The sequence below is a fragment of the Phocoena sinus genome, chromosome 3, assembly GCF_008692025.1.
Source record: "Phocoena sinus isolate mPhoSin1 chromosome 3, mPhoSin1.pri, whole genome shotgun sequence".
In the NCBI taxonomy this organism is placed as follows: domain Eukaryota; kingdom Metazoa; phylum Chordata; class Mammalia; order Artiodactyla; family Phocoenidae; genus Phocoena; species Phocoena sinus.
In genome coordinates, this window is record NC_045765.1 from 120,592,645 (window position 1) to 120,610,631 (window position 17,987).

The following is a 17,987-nucleotide window of genomic DNA, read 5'->3' on the forward strand; positions in this document are numbered from 1 at the left end:
AATACTGCTAATAAAACAGAATCCAAAGAATTATAGCCTCTGTTATGACAGGTAGGATTAAACTGCCTGGGCATGATTCATTATTATATTAGAGCATGAGAAAAAAAGATTAAACCATGATCTTTATCACCATTGGAGGGGGAAAAGCCTTTCCTTGCATCTGTATCTCTGCTCAGAGATAAATTTTTTTTTTAATTGGGTTATAGTTGCTTTACAATGTTGACAATGCTGACTTGCAATGTGTTAGTTTCTGCTGTACGGCAAAAAGACAACCCTCAGATTGGGAGAAAATATTTGCAAATGAAGCAACTGACAAGGGATTAATCACCAAAATATACAAACAACTCATGCAGCCCAATATCAAAAAAACAAACAATCCAATCAAAAAATGGGTGGAAGACCTAAATAGACATTTCTCCAAAAAAGACATACAGATGACCAAGAGGCATATGAAAAGATGCATAACGTCACTAATTATTATAGAAATGCAAATCAAAACTACAATGAGGTAACACCTCACACCGATCAGAATGGCCATCATCAAAAAATCTACAAACAATAAATACTGGAGAAGGTGTGGAGAAAAGAGGACCCTCCTGCACTGTTGGTGGGAATGTAAATTGATACAGCCACTGTGGAGAACAGTATGGTGGTTTTTTCCTTAAAAAACTAAAGATAGAACTACCATATGATCCAGAAATCCCATTCCTGGGCATATATCTGGAGAAAACCATAATTCGAAAAGATACATGCACCCCAGTGTTCATTGCAACACTATTTACAATAGCCAGGATGCGGAAGCAACCTAAATGTCCATCGACAGATGAATGGATAAAGAAGATGTGGTACATATATACTATGGAATACTACTCAGCCATAAAAAGGAATGAAATTGGGTCATTTGTAGAGACATGGATGGACCTAGAGACTGTCGTACAGAGTGAAGTAAGTCAGAAAGAGAAAAACAAATGTCATATATTAATGCATATATGTGGAATCTAAAAAAATGGTAAAAATAAACTTATTTGTAGAGAGAAATTTTAAATCCATTCATGGTTATGAACAATCAGTGAGCTGGCCATGTTCAGAGCATTTGGAAAGGAGTTATTTGTGTCTGAAAAGATGATCATTTACGTTAATGTGGACAAGGAACTAGAAGTCTCTACCACCTGTCAAAACAGCTAAAATGAAACGTGGACCTGGGACAAAAGATCCTTCTGAGGACAGGCAGCCCACAGCAGGGCTCATGGGTTTGGTGTCAGTGCTGAGTGTTGCAGGGCAGGGGATATGAGTAGTGCTGTGGAAACACTGTCTTCTTTCATCTTAGTTTACATAGGGCTTAGTGTCTGCAGGCTTTTTGAAAGAGTGCTCCAGGGCATGGTGGTTCTTGCAGTGAAGTCCAGCACCCTACGGCTTCATACTCAGTTCTTAGGGGTGTTGCAATTCTCCCTGCCAATATGCTTTCTTGAATCAGGGAGAAGGCAGCAGCAGAGGTGATACTCCAGACGTTTTAAATATCCTGGGTTCTCCCAAGGGAGGATGCCCCCATCATCCATCACAAGTTAGGAAGAAAACTGACTTGCTGATTTGGAAGTTCTCACTATGCTTTCTCTCCCTTCCCCCACCCCACTCCCTGGAAACACGTGACCTACCCTCCCCCAACTTCCTCTCACTCTCTCTGCCTCCCTCCCTCTTTTACTTTGTCTTCAGGTATATATGATATCAAACATACTCAGAGTGTGTGACTTTTTATATAAAAGGACTTAGAACACTTGGAATGTAGACAGTATTTTGGTTTGGGTTGGCTGATAAGTTGTTTTAATCAATCTGATTTTATTAGTAATTTATTTCTAACTCCTTAGCCATCCATGGAATACAGCTTTAAGAAGACCTAACAACTGTTCATCAACAACTCCATAAAAATGGAAACTAAGCCCTCTTTCTTAGTGTAGCAGAAAAAGCCTTGTACTAGAATCCAGAGACCTAGTTTCTACTCCTGGTTCTGCCACTACATAGTTACATGATCCTGGATGAGTTATTTTGACATCTTGGCCATTGTTTTTCTTATCAGTGATACTTATTTAATCTTTGGGGTCATGGACTCCTCTGAGAATTTGATGAAGATATAGACCCTCTTCTCAGGGAAGTGCATATGAACACAGAGCTTTGCACAGAATTTCAAGGTTTTTGGGCTCTCCACAATAGCCCACCTAGGACTTCACCTGTGTAAGTGAACCCCAGGTCAGACACTCGTGGATGGGAGAATAGCTACAACCTCTTCCAGTTTTAATGGGCTCAACTTTGTGAATCTGCGAGCAGGAGACACTGCTCAGGAACTTATTTGAGAAAAAAAGAGGAAGAAGGAAGAAGAGGAGCAAAAGGAAAGGAAAATAGAAAAAGGAGGAAAAAGAGAAGTTCTATTTCTAGTAACTCAAAAAATATTTTAAAATCTAGTTCTTAGATGAACACTTACGTGAATTAAATGCAATATAATTAAATTTCATGTTATAAAGGAAAATGTAATGTAACATGTTAACTCATTTTAAAGTTATAACCTCTTGGGAACAATACAATAACTCATAGTGAATAAAATAAAGAAAGAAAAATGGAAGCAAAAAGCATTTACTGTAACTAAATGATTATCTCAAAATGTGATTAAATACTTCAAATTCTATGATAACTGAAATAATCTTTACATTTTTGTTAACTATCTAGTTTCTGTGACTTGACTCTTAAATCTTTTGGGAAAATAAACCTAAACTACAGGATTTTAGTTCTATAAGAACACATCACTAACCCCATTTTTTAAAATGCAATTTTAGCAACTCAGCATAAGTATTCAATCTAAGAGATTTAATTAACTTTCGATGAAGGTCTTGAGCCAATCGCCAAGGAGAATACAGTCTCTTACAAACATTACATCAACACTAAGCCAGAGAAGCCATGGGCTCAAGAGAGGAAGTGCTACACTCCAGTCCTGGAGATGGGGCTCTAGGTGAGTCCCTTGCTCTATCTAGTGTTCTGCAAAGGGAACACGTTCCCTCTCCTGTGCTACTTTTACAACGAGTCTCTCTTCATCACAACCCCCAAGGCACTATCATAAATCAACCAAGGGACTAAAACCAGTTTCCTTGCAAATATAGGTAGTTGTACATTTGTGGCTATAAATATATAAAAGTCCAAACTGAGCAGGGAAAGTAAAGATAAAGTAAAATCTAACCTTATGACCATTCCCCAACATGTTTTCTAACTGCTATAGGTTTTCCCAGAAAGTAAAGAAGCAAGGAGAGGGAAGAGGGTCTATGTTTGTGTACTTGAATATTATCAACTAGTAATTATTAATTACTAATTTGCCCTGAACATCCTGCTAGAAGGAAAAAGTTAATTTGTTTCCTAACTCTAAGAACTTGTAACCTAATGTGGCCAACAAACTAAGCAAACATGAATGTACTTATTTTACCAAGATTTATAGCAGAGATTGCACACCTAGAGGGGCCAGGCTGGTGATGTAAAAGTGCGAAGCAAGTTGTTTCTGATGCAATAGGGAGCAGTGGGAACTGTGGAAAACTGAAATATTGTGTTAGCCAAAATCAATGTGTCTGCAGGTGAAACTGATGCACTGGATAGATCTAGCTTGAAATTTGGACTTAAGGCTGAGAGAAGTGCCTCTTGAGGTCATCCAGCTAGTTAAAGGCAGAACAGGAATTCAAAATTAGGCCTTTTAATTTTCAGACCAGTGTTTTCTCCACTTACACCAAAACTTCCTTTTGTCAAAGGTCAGAGCAAATTCCCTTCATAATAGATGTTGGCATCATTCTCTTCCATCACTTCCACTGCTGTCCCTCGGACCATGCTCCACACTCACCATCATCAGACTCTTCCTCCAAAATACCACTTTTATAATGTCCCTTCTCTGCTCAAAAAGCAACAAGGCCGGGCTTCCCTGGTGGCGCAGTGGTTGAGAGTCCGCCTGCCGATGCAGGGGCCACGGGTTCGTGTCCCGGTCCGGGAAGATCCCACATGCTGCGGAGCGGCTGGGCCCGTGAGCCATGGCCACTGAGCCTGCGCGTCCAGAGCCTGTGCTCCGCAACGGGAGAGGCCACAGCAGTGAGAGGCTCGCGTACTGCCAAAAAAAAAAGCAACAAGGCCCCACCTGTCTCTTCATGCCACCGAGGACCTCTCTAATCAGGCCCCGCTTAACCCAAATCAAGGTGACTTAGACCAGGGTAGGTAGACTCTTGGTGCTTACGTAGCCTCATCATTCATACCTTGACCCTTTATTCACCACATTTCCCCCTTATGGAAAGTTCTCCCCACTCATTAACCAAATTCTTTGCAAACAAATAATGAATCAGTAAGTCTCAGTTCTTCACTCTAAGATGATGGACACACAAAGGGGCTTCCTCAAATCCTTCCCACTTTCTCTTCTTGACCTGAGACGATGCTAACTTTGAGGAGACTCTTCCTTTCAGAAGCCAGTAGTTCTTACATTTGCCTAAAGGGGTCAGTGACAGAATAACCAGGGAATCCACAAGAGGGGTAGGCGCTCAGCTGCAGAGACACGTTGTTCATGAACAGGGAGAGGTTGCCCCTATAGGGCATGAACCCATTTTTCTGACTCATATTCTCTGGAGGATAGTGATATCAGCCACATATCATTTCCAGAGAAAGAAAAAGCAAGTAAATTGGTTGATGGAGAAAAAGCAAGTAACTTGCCAAATCTGGCAATTTTTTGTGTGTACAGAGAGAAGGGACTGGAAGAGAATCCAAGGATGTTGAAAGAGAAGTGTAATTTGGGGGTCATTGTTTTCAAAACCACTGAAGCACACTGGACATCATGCTTCATGCTTTGACATCCAGAAGGTCACATAACTGTTAACTCTCAAGGTTTATTCTCCTTTTTACTACTTATATTTTATGGTATTTCATTTCTCTAATTTTAAGGCTGACTCCAGTGCAATAATGAAATTCTAGGTCAGGGATAATTTTTACACATGATTAACAAGCTAAAAGAACAGTGCCTTTCCAAAATATGAATTGTTCACCTGAGGTAATTAGCCAGTGGCTCCTAGTTTCTAAATGTTCTCATTATAACCTATCTCTTCCTGCCAAAATAGGACTTGCTGTGGAATCTGGACCTTCACGCGGGCACCATTCCCACTTGTGGGTTTTGGAATGAGCAAAGGTGCTGACGCCTTTCATCTGCCATGAATGACACTCAGTCATCGGACTGGGGCTTTAATCAGCCAGCCCTGCTGGAAACCTTTCTGTGTAAGCAGCAGCCTGCCAGACATTCATATCAAAAATCCAGAGGCTTTATTTAACTCTCCCTGGAAGGAGGTATAAAGGTTACAAATAATGAGGAAGAGCTGTGTTGAGCAGGAGCCCAAGAGTCACAACCTCTTTGTTAAAACTGACAAAAGAGGTGGGAGATAAACTCTATGAGGAACAGAACCTGGGCTATTTAACCCGCCATAGGGGAAGCGGGAAGGGAACAAAATCGCAGGATTCATACATATAAAGGGATATTATAATAGGGGATACTGAGCAGCTGTTCCTGATTCCCTTGAGGACAGGTAAGAAATGGGCTTTAAGAGCAGCAAAAGGCTTTGCAAGTATTTAAGCATATTAGAAAGAATATATATGAAGACAGAAAATTTGAGTTCTAAACCATTTCTCCTTTAGGCAGGTAACTAGCTTCGGTACCTCTGCTTTCTAGGAAATTAGAATGGGGTAGCCACCTCCCCACCTAGTGCTGGAGGATTATTGTGAGAATAAAAAGAAATGATGAGCATTTAAATGCACAAAATTGCACTTTAAAAGTGAAGAGTGTGGGCTTCCCTGGTGGCGCAGTGGTTGAGAGTCCACCTGCCGATGCAGGGGACACGGGTTCGGGTCCCGGTCTGGGAAGATCCCACATGCCGCGGAGCGGCTGGGCCTGTGAGCCATGGCCGCTGAGCCTGCGCGTCCGGAGCCTGTGCTCTGCAATGGGAGAGGCCACAACAGTGAGAGGCCCGCATACCGCAAAAAAAAACAAAAAAAAAAAGTGAAGAGTGTAATCAAAATCTAAGGAATTGTTATCTCACCTTCAGCAAAAAATAGGTGAGGGGTGTGATGTTATTTTCACCAGTCGTGCACTCACTTACCTGGTAACCTTATCAGGTAGAATATAGTCAGCCCTGTACGTACGTTTATTTCTCAAGAGCAAAACAGATGGAGTATGTATGTATGTGAGTGTGTGCATATGTGTGTTTGTAGACACAAAGGGTCCTGATAATGTCACTTTTTAAAATTCTCTTTTAGAGGCTGATTTAGGCCTAAAATCAAAGTAACATCATAAGAAATACTGAGGTATATGAGAAAATAACTTGGTTTACGGGTCTTATTACTGAATACTGATGTCCAGGACTTTGTTATCATGTGGCTTTTGCAGTTTTTGCTAAAACCACCAAAATACAATATCCCAGGAGCTGATATTATTTTATATCTAGAAAACCCACAAGAACCCATGGAAAAACTACTACAGATAATAAAAAAAATAGCAGGTTATACAATTAATGTACAAAAATTAATAAGTTGTTATATGTACAAACAAAAACCAGTATGAATGGAAGAGAATGTCCCATTTGTGATCTCAAAACATGAAATAAAATTTTTAGGTGCAAACTTAATAAGATATGCCAAAAATCTATATAAGAAAAACTACAAAGCACTTTTTTAAGTCCCAAAATTAGACTTGAAAGAAAAAAGAGATATACCATGTTTTGGCATATCAGTTATCATGAAGGTAATATACAAATTTAATACAATCCCAATATAAAATTTCATCAGAATTTTTTTTCTGGCACAAAGCAAGTTTACTACAAAGTTCATCTGAAGAACAAATAAGCAATAATAGCCAGGGAAAAAAATCTTAAAAAAAGAAAAACAATATGGGAAGTATAGGGAACTAACATATAAAATAAAATCTCTACAATTAAAAACACTGTGGCATTGGCACATGACTAGAGAACCAATGAAACAGAATAGAAAATTCAGAAATAGATCTAATGGCACATGGAAATTTAGTATACAGTAAAGGAGGCTTCTCAAATTGTTAAGAAAAGATAATAAGTGCTGAGAGTATAACTGGCTAGCTATATGAAAAAAATAAAATTAGATCCATTTCTCACACCATACACTATATTAAAATCCAAATGGATTAGAGATTTAAATGTAAAACATAAAGCTCTACAAATACCATATGAAAATATAGATAAATTGCTCTAGAAGTAGAGAGAGGGAAAATTTTGTCACTATGACTCAAAACCCAGAAGAAAGAGAAAAGATTAATAAATTTGACAACAATCAAAAATATTTGAATAAGTCAAAGCACCATGAACAAAGTAAAATACTAAATGATGAACTGGGCAAAACTATTTGCAGCTAATCACAAAGTGTTAATATCTCTGATATGTAAAGAACTAAGAATGCAAAAATAGGGACTTCCCTGCTGGTACAGTGGTTAAGAATCTGCATGCCAATGCAGGGGACACGGGTTCAAGTCCTGGTCTGGGAAGATCCCACATGTCGTGGAGCAGCTAAGCCTGTGTGCCACAACTACTGAGCCTGCACTCTAGAGCCCACAAGCCACAACTACTGAGCCCATGTGCCACAACTACTGAAGCCCACACACCTAGAGCCCACGCTCCTCAACAAAGAGAAGCCACCACAATGAGAATCCCATGCACTGCAATGAAAAGTAGCCCCCATTCACCGCGACTAGAGAAAGCCCATGCACAGCAATGAAGACCCAATGCAGCCAAAAATAAATAAATAAACAAAATTAAAAAAAAAAAAAAGAATGCAAGAATAAAGGTCCAAGACCCCTGTAAGAAAAATAGGCAAGGTGATGTCAGTAAGAAGGTCGGAGTAAGAAACTGCAGAAGTCCACCCCTCCATAAAAGCAACTAAAACTCTGGCAAAAACTCCGAATTTTACTTTTTTAGAACACTGGAGACAAACCAAAAGCTTGTTGAAACTTTGGGAGCACTGAATCAGCAAAAAGGGCTGAATCTCAGTAAGAACAGTGAGTTTTGTGGCATTTTAGCCCCATCACCTGTTGCTCAGCTTAACAGTAGCCTTGAAAGAAACAGCCCACATTCCGAGTACTGGTGCTGATACCAGAGGGAGCAGAACAGACCTCATCTGGAAAGTGTTGTCCTTAGTTGATCTGTCCAGTGACTCCATGGAAGACTAGCTCAAAAGGTATGTTTTATCTCACCTACTTGGAACTCAGCCAGCACTATGACCACTACTCAAGGGCCATTTGTCAAAAATATTTACAGGCAAATGTTTTAATTGATGCTGTATGCAGCAATGGGTAGCAGTTGGAAAAAAACAATAGATTAACTAAAAATCTTGGAGGAAAGGCTGGGAAATGATACACATTGGCAAATAAGAGCTTTGAAAGGCTCCAACATATTCCTGACAACCTAGAAGGCCTTACACATAAACAGGACTGTACACATGTTCAGGAAAGACCTTAGAAGGTCTTACCTTCTCAGTTCTCACTGACCTTGACTCTCTGCACAAACAGGAAATGAAGGCTAGGGCAGAGCTGTAAACTGCCTGGCTTATTACTGAAAGTGTGCCCCAACATAAGAGAGCCCATGTGCAAAAACAGGGAGCTATTTTGTTTCTAAACATTCAAGGAAATCTGTATTCAACCATTAACTGACCACTAGGCCAACAGAACAGAAACTTCAGTGGTCACAAATGACAAAAAGACATACTTCTTAAAACTGGTTCAGAAAAGTCACTAAAAAACCAACAACTAAAACAAGTAGAAACAACAAACCCTAAGGAAGATGGGGAATCTTATTTCTAGAGTCACCACATTATAGTATTCAAAATGCTCAGTTTCCATTTAAAAACTATGAGACATGGAAAGAAACAATCAAATATGGTCCATATGCAGGGGTAAAGAAACAATCAATAGAAACTGTCCCTGAGGTAACCCAGACATTGGAGTTATTAGAAAAAGATTTTGAATCAGCTATTTTAAATATGTTCGAAGATCTAAAGGAAATCATGCCTAAAGAACTAAAAGAAATCACGAGAATAATGTCCTACCAGAGAATATCAATAAAGAGAGAAATTATTAAAAGGAACCAGATAGAAAATCTGGAGTTGAAAAGTACAATAAGTGAAATTAAAATTTTACTACAGGAGCTCAACAGCAAATTATTGCAGACAAAAGAAAGAATCAGCAACCCCAAAGATAGGTCAGTTGAGATTACCCAATCAGAGAAACAGAAAGAAAAAGAAAGAATGAAGGAAAATGAAAGAATCTAAGAAACCAATGAAACAAATGAAAGAATCTAAGAAACCAATCAGTGTTGGACTCCAATCACACCAACATACACGTAATGGGAGTCTCAAAAGGAAGAAAGAAATGGAAAGGAAAAGAAAGACTATTCGAAGAAATAATGGCAAAAAATAATTGGCAAAGCCCTCCAAAATCTCTTAGTATCAAGCAAAATATTTTCATTAAATGCCCTTTGTTACTTAAAGAGATTGACTGTAACTATTTCTTCACAATCAGGAAAGGTATGGTTAGGAAGAAGTCAACAAAGAATTACTACTTTGCAAAACCACATTGGAACCTGAGCCTTTTCTTCTAGAGGTAAGTATAGAATCACTGCCAATAGCCCATTAAGCTGCTTCTTTTTGGAATCATCTTCTGTTCTTGCTGACAGAAAAACTCCTGTCATGCCCCAAACTGGTGTAGAAAAATATCACCAGGCGAATTCAGCTCTCAGAGTGAGTGGTCTTAGCTGATCACCAAAGCAGAATATCCACAGAAAGACAGAGACCAAACCATGGGCTGTTTCTCCATGACAACAAGATGAATGGCTGAATACATCAGTCTAAGGACTTCTCTCAATCTCATGAAACCTAGGGGAATTTGCACTATATTGATTTCTTTTTCTTCTCTGAACTGATAGAGCTGATGACGGATTTGGTATCATGTGGTTATAGCCAGAGTGTGCATTTATTAAGCATCTCAAACAGTTGGTCATATAATTCAGGTTCAAATGCTTTCTTTCAGTTCTTAAAAATTCAGCTCAAGGAGACCTGGCGTCGATTCACATTCAAAGAGCTGCCAGAGTTAGCACAATGGTGGAAGGTGAAATTCAGCAGATACCACAGTGTGAAGAACAGCTTTGCTGGTTCCAGTCTCTCCTTTCTGTGTCTGCAGAAGTCCTTCCAGATGTAAGGAAACTGGCTCCATATGTCTTGTCTTTTCTATTTTAAATAGGTTTCCTGAGAGTTCTCCTGCAATCACAAATCTTTCTGACCCTTTCTAATTCATCACTGTAGAGATCAGTTCTCCAAAAACAGGGTTGAGTTTTGCCAGAAGCACTGAAGACATACGTAAATTAAAAATCACGCTAACCCTAAAACTGAACTTTTTTTCCGTTTAGGATGAACACTTCTTTGTTTTATTGTTACTGTGTCCCTCTTAGTTTCTCTTAAAAACCATTTTTTAAATTTTATGATGCCTGGAAAATCCTAGAATTAGGTGGGTGGGCAAGTATGTAACCAGGTTAGGTTTCAATCACACCTGAGTCCTTAGCGTACTCCCTGCACATGGGGCTTCCCTGCATCACTGGGTTACTACATGAAACGCTAATTGTCTATTTACCTGTCTAGCTGTGTGAACATGAGCAACTAAACCTCTCCATGTCTTTATTTTCTCACCTGTAAAGTAGGAAGGAATAAAAATATTTACCTCATGATATTGAGGAATGGCACACACTAAGCATTCAGTAAGTATTTTCTGCTATTATTATTACTATGATTATTATTATTATTAGACTGTGAGCACCTTGAACAGGAGCATTTGGTCTAATTGTCCATGCCATGGTGCCTGGCACATACTAGGTGCTCAATAAGTATTGGGTAGGTGATTGAATGAATGAATAAATGGACAACTATTTAAATGAGCAAGCAGCTGTGAGAACAAGAAGGCAATGCACAGTCCCACTGAATTTGGGTTTGGGACTTGCTAGATCTTTCTGACAAGATATCCATTGGTGCTTCTATGTCCAATGGAAAAGGAGTGTGTGAATAGAACTGGGGGTGATGCTGGGACTCCATGCTTTATTTGTTGATGTAGTTATTAAAAGAATGTGCTCATTTGTATATTTGATACTGAAAGAGTGATGATGGCTGCCCAGCCAGAGAGACCTAGCACCTGGAGACACAGGAGGTATCCCAAGAACCTGAAGAGGATTCTGGAAGCGATAGCTATTGAGAGCTGCAGATTCTGTAACGGAAGCTACTACTGATCATTTTGCCATGAGGGCGTTTCCTCAGAAAGATGTCGAAAACCAGTGGGGACCAGGGAAGAAACTGTGCTGGGACATGCTTTCATCGGGAGAGGCTTGCCAAGAGACACTGTGGGTTCCACATTGGGAACCACACAACCAGAGACAGGAGACCACTGTGCTTCTGGTTCCAGGCCTCTCTGCCTTGCAACGCTTGACTTTCTGGTACTGGGTGAAGATTATGAGTGTTTCAGTGTCTTCCTCCTAGGAGAGAGAATGGTGTGGATCTGGGCCATCCTACTCACAGAGAGCTCAGATGCTTGGTGAAGGATATGGGTCCCTGCCCCCCTTTTGTACTCCATTGTAGGTGAGGGAAATTTCCTAATTACCAATCACTAGTTAATCCCTTACTTGCTTGCTTTTTTTTTCTCCTTAGGGATTCAAATGATGGTAATACTTTAAAGCACAAATCATGAAAGTTCATCATAAGATATTTATTCATTTTTTGCTAGAAGCTTACTCAGTAAGCCTGGGCAAGTTATTGAACTTGGCCTTCTTCTAATGTGGTTTTCCACATTATGGAACTCTATGAACTCAGACTCCCTTTCCATTAAATATGGATAGTGTTAATCTCTACCTGCTGACTCTCCCCTTTGGGCTGGTGTTTTATATTCATGGAAGCTCAGCAAGGAACAAAGTATAGAATTCAGTGTAGAGTTTCTGTCCATTGGGTTTTCATTCAAAATTCAACAGGTAGACAGAACTCCCTACATAAGAAAAGGATGAGGTGACTCAGGGAAGGCAAGTAATGATGCTTAAACGTGGGCTGCCAGAGCTCTGAGGGCTATAGAATGATCTTTTCAAAGAAAGTGAGTCTGGAGATGTGAACAGTGTTTGTCAAGGTCACGCTGAGTGAGTTTTGCAACCCCCAACGTCAGCAGAGTCTTAGCTATGCAAACACAATAAACTCCCATTTGCCTGGAATCAGACTTGTATTTTTGTGCTCATTTTTATGAGATGGGGACAGATGGGTATTATACAAACCGTATATGGGTAATTTTTTTTTTTTTTTTTTTTTTTTTTTTTTTTTTTTTGCGGTATGAGGGCCTCTCACTGTTGTGGCCTCTCCCGTTGTGGAGCACAGGCTCCAGACGCGCAGGCTCAGCAGCCATGGCTCACAGGCCCAGCCGCTCCGCGGCATGTGGGATCTTCCCGGACCGGGGCACGAACCTGTGTCCCCTGCATCGGCAGGCGGACTCTCAACCACTGCGCCACCAGGGAAGCCCGTATATGGGTAATTTATCCAAAAAACAACTAACCCAACAGCATAATGTCTACTACCTTATGTGTGAAGGTGATGCTAATAACGTCAGAAACTGCAAACAAAGGTTACTAAGCAAGCTCCCTGCCCTCACAGAACTGACCATATTGTTGGCGAAACAGATCAGCTAAAAACAAAAGACAAAATTGAGCGGTAGTATAAGATAGATTTTAAGGACTAGTCTCAACTAAAAAGATTGAAGGATTTAAGGAAAGGAAGATGTGATTTGTACTTGGAAGGTTTTGTAGCAAGTTGGAGTTTTGGCTGGACCTGGAAGATTGGGTTGGATTTGGGTCAGTGGAGAGGAAAAGGATAAGCAGTGGCCTGCAGGAGACAGCTCCCACTGTCTCGTGAGAAGTGCTTGTTACACTTTTCAGGAATAATGTTTGCCAGTTGCTAAAAGCAGCCATTATTAAAAATTAAATTACAAAAACATAGTTAAATCAATTATTTATAAATTAATTTTTATGTATAATATATAATTTAGTATTATACAGTATTATCTAAATAAATACTCAGAACTCATTAGTTCCTAATTATTTTACTGCATCTTACTGTTATCTATGCTCTTGTGGTTATTTACACTATTGTATGTGTAAGGCAGCAATGCTGTATAATAATGCGCTCCTGAGCACGCCTTCCTAACTCCTTGCTGGGAGCACTTCCAAAGCAGAAGTCTGCAAATGCTACAAGCCAGAGCTGGATCTATTGTTTCGTTGGTTGTTTAGACTTAAGAAAATAATAGAAAAATATTAATAATGAAGATTAAACTTTTTTTTGTAAATTGATTTATTCTTTTATTTTTATTTTTGGCTGCCTTGGGTCTTCGTTCCTGTGCGCGGGCTTTCTCTAGTTGCGCAAGCAGGGGCTACTCTTCATTGCAGTGCACGGGCTTCTCATTGCAGTGACTTCTCTCGTTGTGGAGCACAGGCCCTAGGCTCGCAGGCTCTAGAGTGCAGGCTCAGTAGTTGTGGCACACAGGCTCAGTAGTTGTGGCACACGGGCTTAGTTGCTCCGCAGCATGTGAGATCTTCCCAGATCAGGGCTCAAACCTGCATCCCCTGCATTGGCAGGCAGATTCTTAACCACAGCGTCACAAGGGAAGTCCCTAAACTTTAAAATATATCATGTTGGTAGTTGTTATATTGTGAATGACACCATAAAAATTGAAGAAATCTTCCAGCACTGGAAAATTATTATCTGATTGAGAAAAGAAGTCCGTCACATCATTGATGAACAGTGAGGTTCCAACATGCTCATTCACGTAAATAAAAATATCACCCACCATTCATGAAAGAACTACAATAAGAAAGCTGGTTATTAAACATTTACCAGTGCACCACTGGAGGAAGACCACATCATAAAGAAATAACAGCATGTGCAAAATGGCAGAAGCTGAATTGCTCATAGTGAAGGGGATAGTGTGGTGGGAATAATGTGGGCTGTAGTCATGGGTTCAAACCCCAGTTCTGCTATTTACTAGCTGTGCAGACTTTAGAGAGGCACATAATGTTACTGATCCCAAGTTTCCTCATATGTAACATAGACAACAAAGTCAATCATACAGTGTTCTTAGAAGAACTAGAAAGACTATAGTGTTCAGTGCCTCAAACAGTGCCTGATGATATCACACACCCAAGACTGATACTAATTATTATAGTACAATATTCTAAAATCTATATAAAATCGTTTGAGCAGTGGGTTTATTTAAGGGGTGGGTGGAAGCACTGGGTTTTGAATTTCAGGTAAGAAGAAATGTGGAATTTATTATGTAAGAATTGGTGGGTCCCTAAGGATTTCTGAACAGGACACTAATGTGAGTGAAATGTGTCTTAGGGAGATGGTGACAGCATGAGTCTGTGGTCCAACCCCTTCTTCTACATGTGTACATCTCGTATAGTGCTGAACAATAAACTTAATGTCCTAGAGACACTGGCAGATCCTTAATTGCCTTCCAAATGAAAGAAAGATTAAGTCATGTTTAATATAATTTTGGTGTAAAGTATACCTCAGAACATCCTAAATCTTTAGAAATGTATAATGTATCCCTGGTAGCTATAATAGTGTGCAACTAAGCAAGAACTCCAGACTCATCCTCAGTATTTTTCCTACCCATCACTCTCACTGAATTGATCACCAAGACCTGTGGTTCTACCTCCTTAATATCTCTTGCCCTACCTGCCATTGACCACACACAGTGCCTTGCCTTAGTTACTGGTTAACAACCTTGACTTCACATTGGAATCACTTGGGAATTTTAATAAAAATGTGCAAGTGTCGGGCTTCCCTGGTAGCACAGTGGTTGAGAGTCCGCCTGCTGATGCAGGGGACACGGGTTCGTGCCCTGGTCCGGGAAGATCCCACATGGGCCCGTGAGCCATAGCCGCTGAGCCTGCGCGTCCAGAGCCTCCCGCAATGGGAGAGGCCACAACAGCGAGAGGCCCGCGTACCGCAAAAATAAATAAATAAAAATTAATTAATTAATTAAAATGTGCCAGTGTCTGTGTCCTACCTCCAGAGATTGCAGCTGAATTGGTCTGAGGTGGGGCTTGAGCACAGGTATTTTTCAAACTCCAGGATGTTCTACTATTCATCCAAGCCTCACATCATACTCACATTGCTGCTCACCTGAATCACTGCGTGAGTCATCTGCCTGGGCCAGTTTTGATTTCTTCAAATCCCTTCATCCTGCTTCCAGATCGATCTTTTAGAAACACTAATCTTACCACACCACTCTTGCCTTACAGCTCTTCAGCACCTCCTCAGTACCCGTCTAATAAAACCCAAGCTCATTGACACCAACCTTCTTTAACACACACACACACAACTCTAATAAAAGGGTTATGACAAATCCAAGAGATAAAAATTGAACCAAAGAGTGACCTAGCCTTGGAAAGATACTGCAAATTCAGACGTTTAAAGACAGTGTTAATTCATCTGTTGATGGACACTGAGGTTGCTTCCACGCCCTGACTATTGTAAATAGTGCTGCAATGAACACTGGGATGCATGTGATTTTTGAGTTATGGTTTTCTCTGGGTATATGCCCAGTAATGGGATTGCTGGATCATATGGTACTTCTATTTTTAGTTTTTTAAGGAACCTCCATACTGTTCTCCACAGTGGCTGTATCAATTTACACTCCCACCAACAGTGCAAGAGGGTTCCCTCTTCTCCACACCCTCTCCAGCAGTTATTGTCTGTAGACTTTTTTTGTGGTACATATATATAATAGAATATTACTCAGCCATAAAAAAAATGAAATTGGGTCATTTGTAGAGATGTGGTTGGACCTAGAGTCTGTCATACAGAGTAAAGTAAGTCAGAAAGAGAAAAACAAATATTGTATATTAACACATATATGTGGAATCTAGAAAAATGGTACAGATGAACCTAGTTTCAGGGCAGGAATAGAGATGCAGACATAGAGAATGGACACGTGGACACAGAGGGTAAGGGGAGGGTGGAACGAATTGGGAGATTAGGATATATACACTACCATGTGTAAAACAGATAGCTAGTGGGAACCTGCTGCATAGCACAGGGAGCTCAGCACAATGCTCTGTGATGACCTAGATGGGTGGGATGGGGCAGGGAGGGAGTTCTAAGAGGAGGGGTGATATGTATACATATAGCTGATTCACGTCATTGTACAGCAGAAACTAACACAACATTATAAAGCAATTATACTCTAATAAAAAAATAAAACAGGTAAACAAGGTCCTACTGTGTAGCACAGGGAAATATTTTCAATATCCTGTAATAAACCATAATGGAAAAGAACATGAAAAAGAATATATATATATATATGTATGTATAACTGAATCACTTTTTTGTATACCAGAAACTAACACAACTTTGTAAATCAACTATACTTCAATAAAAAAAAAATTTTTTAAGTAAAAAAAAAAAAAGACAGTGTTGAAATATACACCCCCAAGTAACTGCTGTGCAATGCTGAATGCGATTGAGAGCTTTGGGAGGGAAACAAGTCCACAAGGAGGAAGCAGCTCTCAGCCCCTGTGGCCCAGTGCAAAGTGTGAGGAGATAGGGAGAAATGATAGCCTAGCAGCACCCAGTAGAGACTGCTCAGTTCAGCTTCCGACCCCCAACACATTCTCTGATTTCCCTCCTGTTATGGGTTGAATTGTGACCCCCAAAATGCGTATGTTGAAGCCTTAACCCCTAGGACCTCAGAATATAACCTTATTTTTGAGATAGGGTCTTTACCTATGAAATCATCAGGTTAAAATAAGGTCATCACGTTGAGTGCCAATCTAATAGGACAACTGACTTTACAAAAAGGAGAAATTTGCAGATAGGCACACACACAGGAGAATGCCATGTAAAAATGGAGACAGAGACTGGGGTGATGATTCTACAAGTCAAGGAATGCCAAGAGATTGCAGGCAACTACTCTGTACTAGGAAAGAGTCACGTATCAGATGTTTTCTCATCCCTTGGAAGGTACCAATCCTGCCCATACCTCAATCTTGGACTTCTAGCCTCCAGAGCTCTGAAACAATAAAATTCTGTTGTTCAAGCCACCCAGTTTGTGACTTTTATTGGGGCAGCCCTAGCAAACTAATACACCTCCCAAGTCAGCTTCTTGATCTGACCCCTGCCTACCTCTTTAGCCATATCCCTCCTCCCCCACCCCAGGTTTTACAATCCAGCCATATCCATCTACTTCAAATTCCCCAAATGTGCTATGTTCCTTCATGCCTCTGGGCTTGTGCCCAGGTCGCTCTGTCTACCTGGAATACCTACTCCCCTGCCCACTTCCACCTGGAGGTACCAGTGAGCCCTAGAAGATTCAGCTCAACCCTCCCTTCTTCTGTTTCCCTACGCCCTTCTCCCTCCCAACTAAACTTCCACAGAATCAACCGTTTCTCCTTAGATATACCTCAACTGTTGTTTATCTCAGTCCTGTCTCTTACTCAGCCGCTGCCCCAGCAACTAGTCCCAGGCCCACTGCAACCAGCTTTGCACACGTGTGACACGACAGCCCCTCTCCTCAGCCCACGCTGTCTGCCTCTCACTTCCTAGCCCAAGCCTTCTCTGATGCCAAGATTGGAACATCCACAAAAACCCAATGGACACACGCATGGGCCAACCCAAAGACATGCAGGGAATGTAACCCCTCTGGGGCCACTCATGGATAAAGTTTCCCCTTTTGTGCCCTGTGCAGACAGTTCTGACTCACATCTCCTAAAGCTCCTCAGAAGTTCCAGCGGATTGACCACTGGTCGTTTGGGCAGTGGCCGACTCCAAAAGCATCCCATGTATTGTTCTTTCCTCCTTCCCTGTTTTACTCCCCTAGTCCCTCCCTGACCTCTGATCCCTGGAAT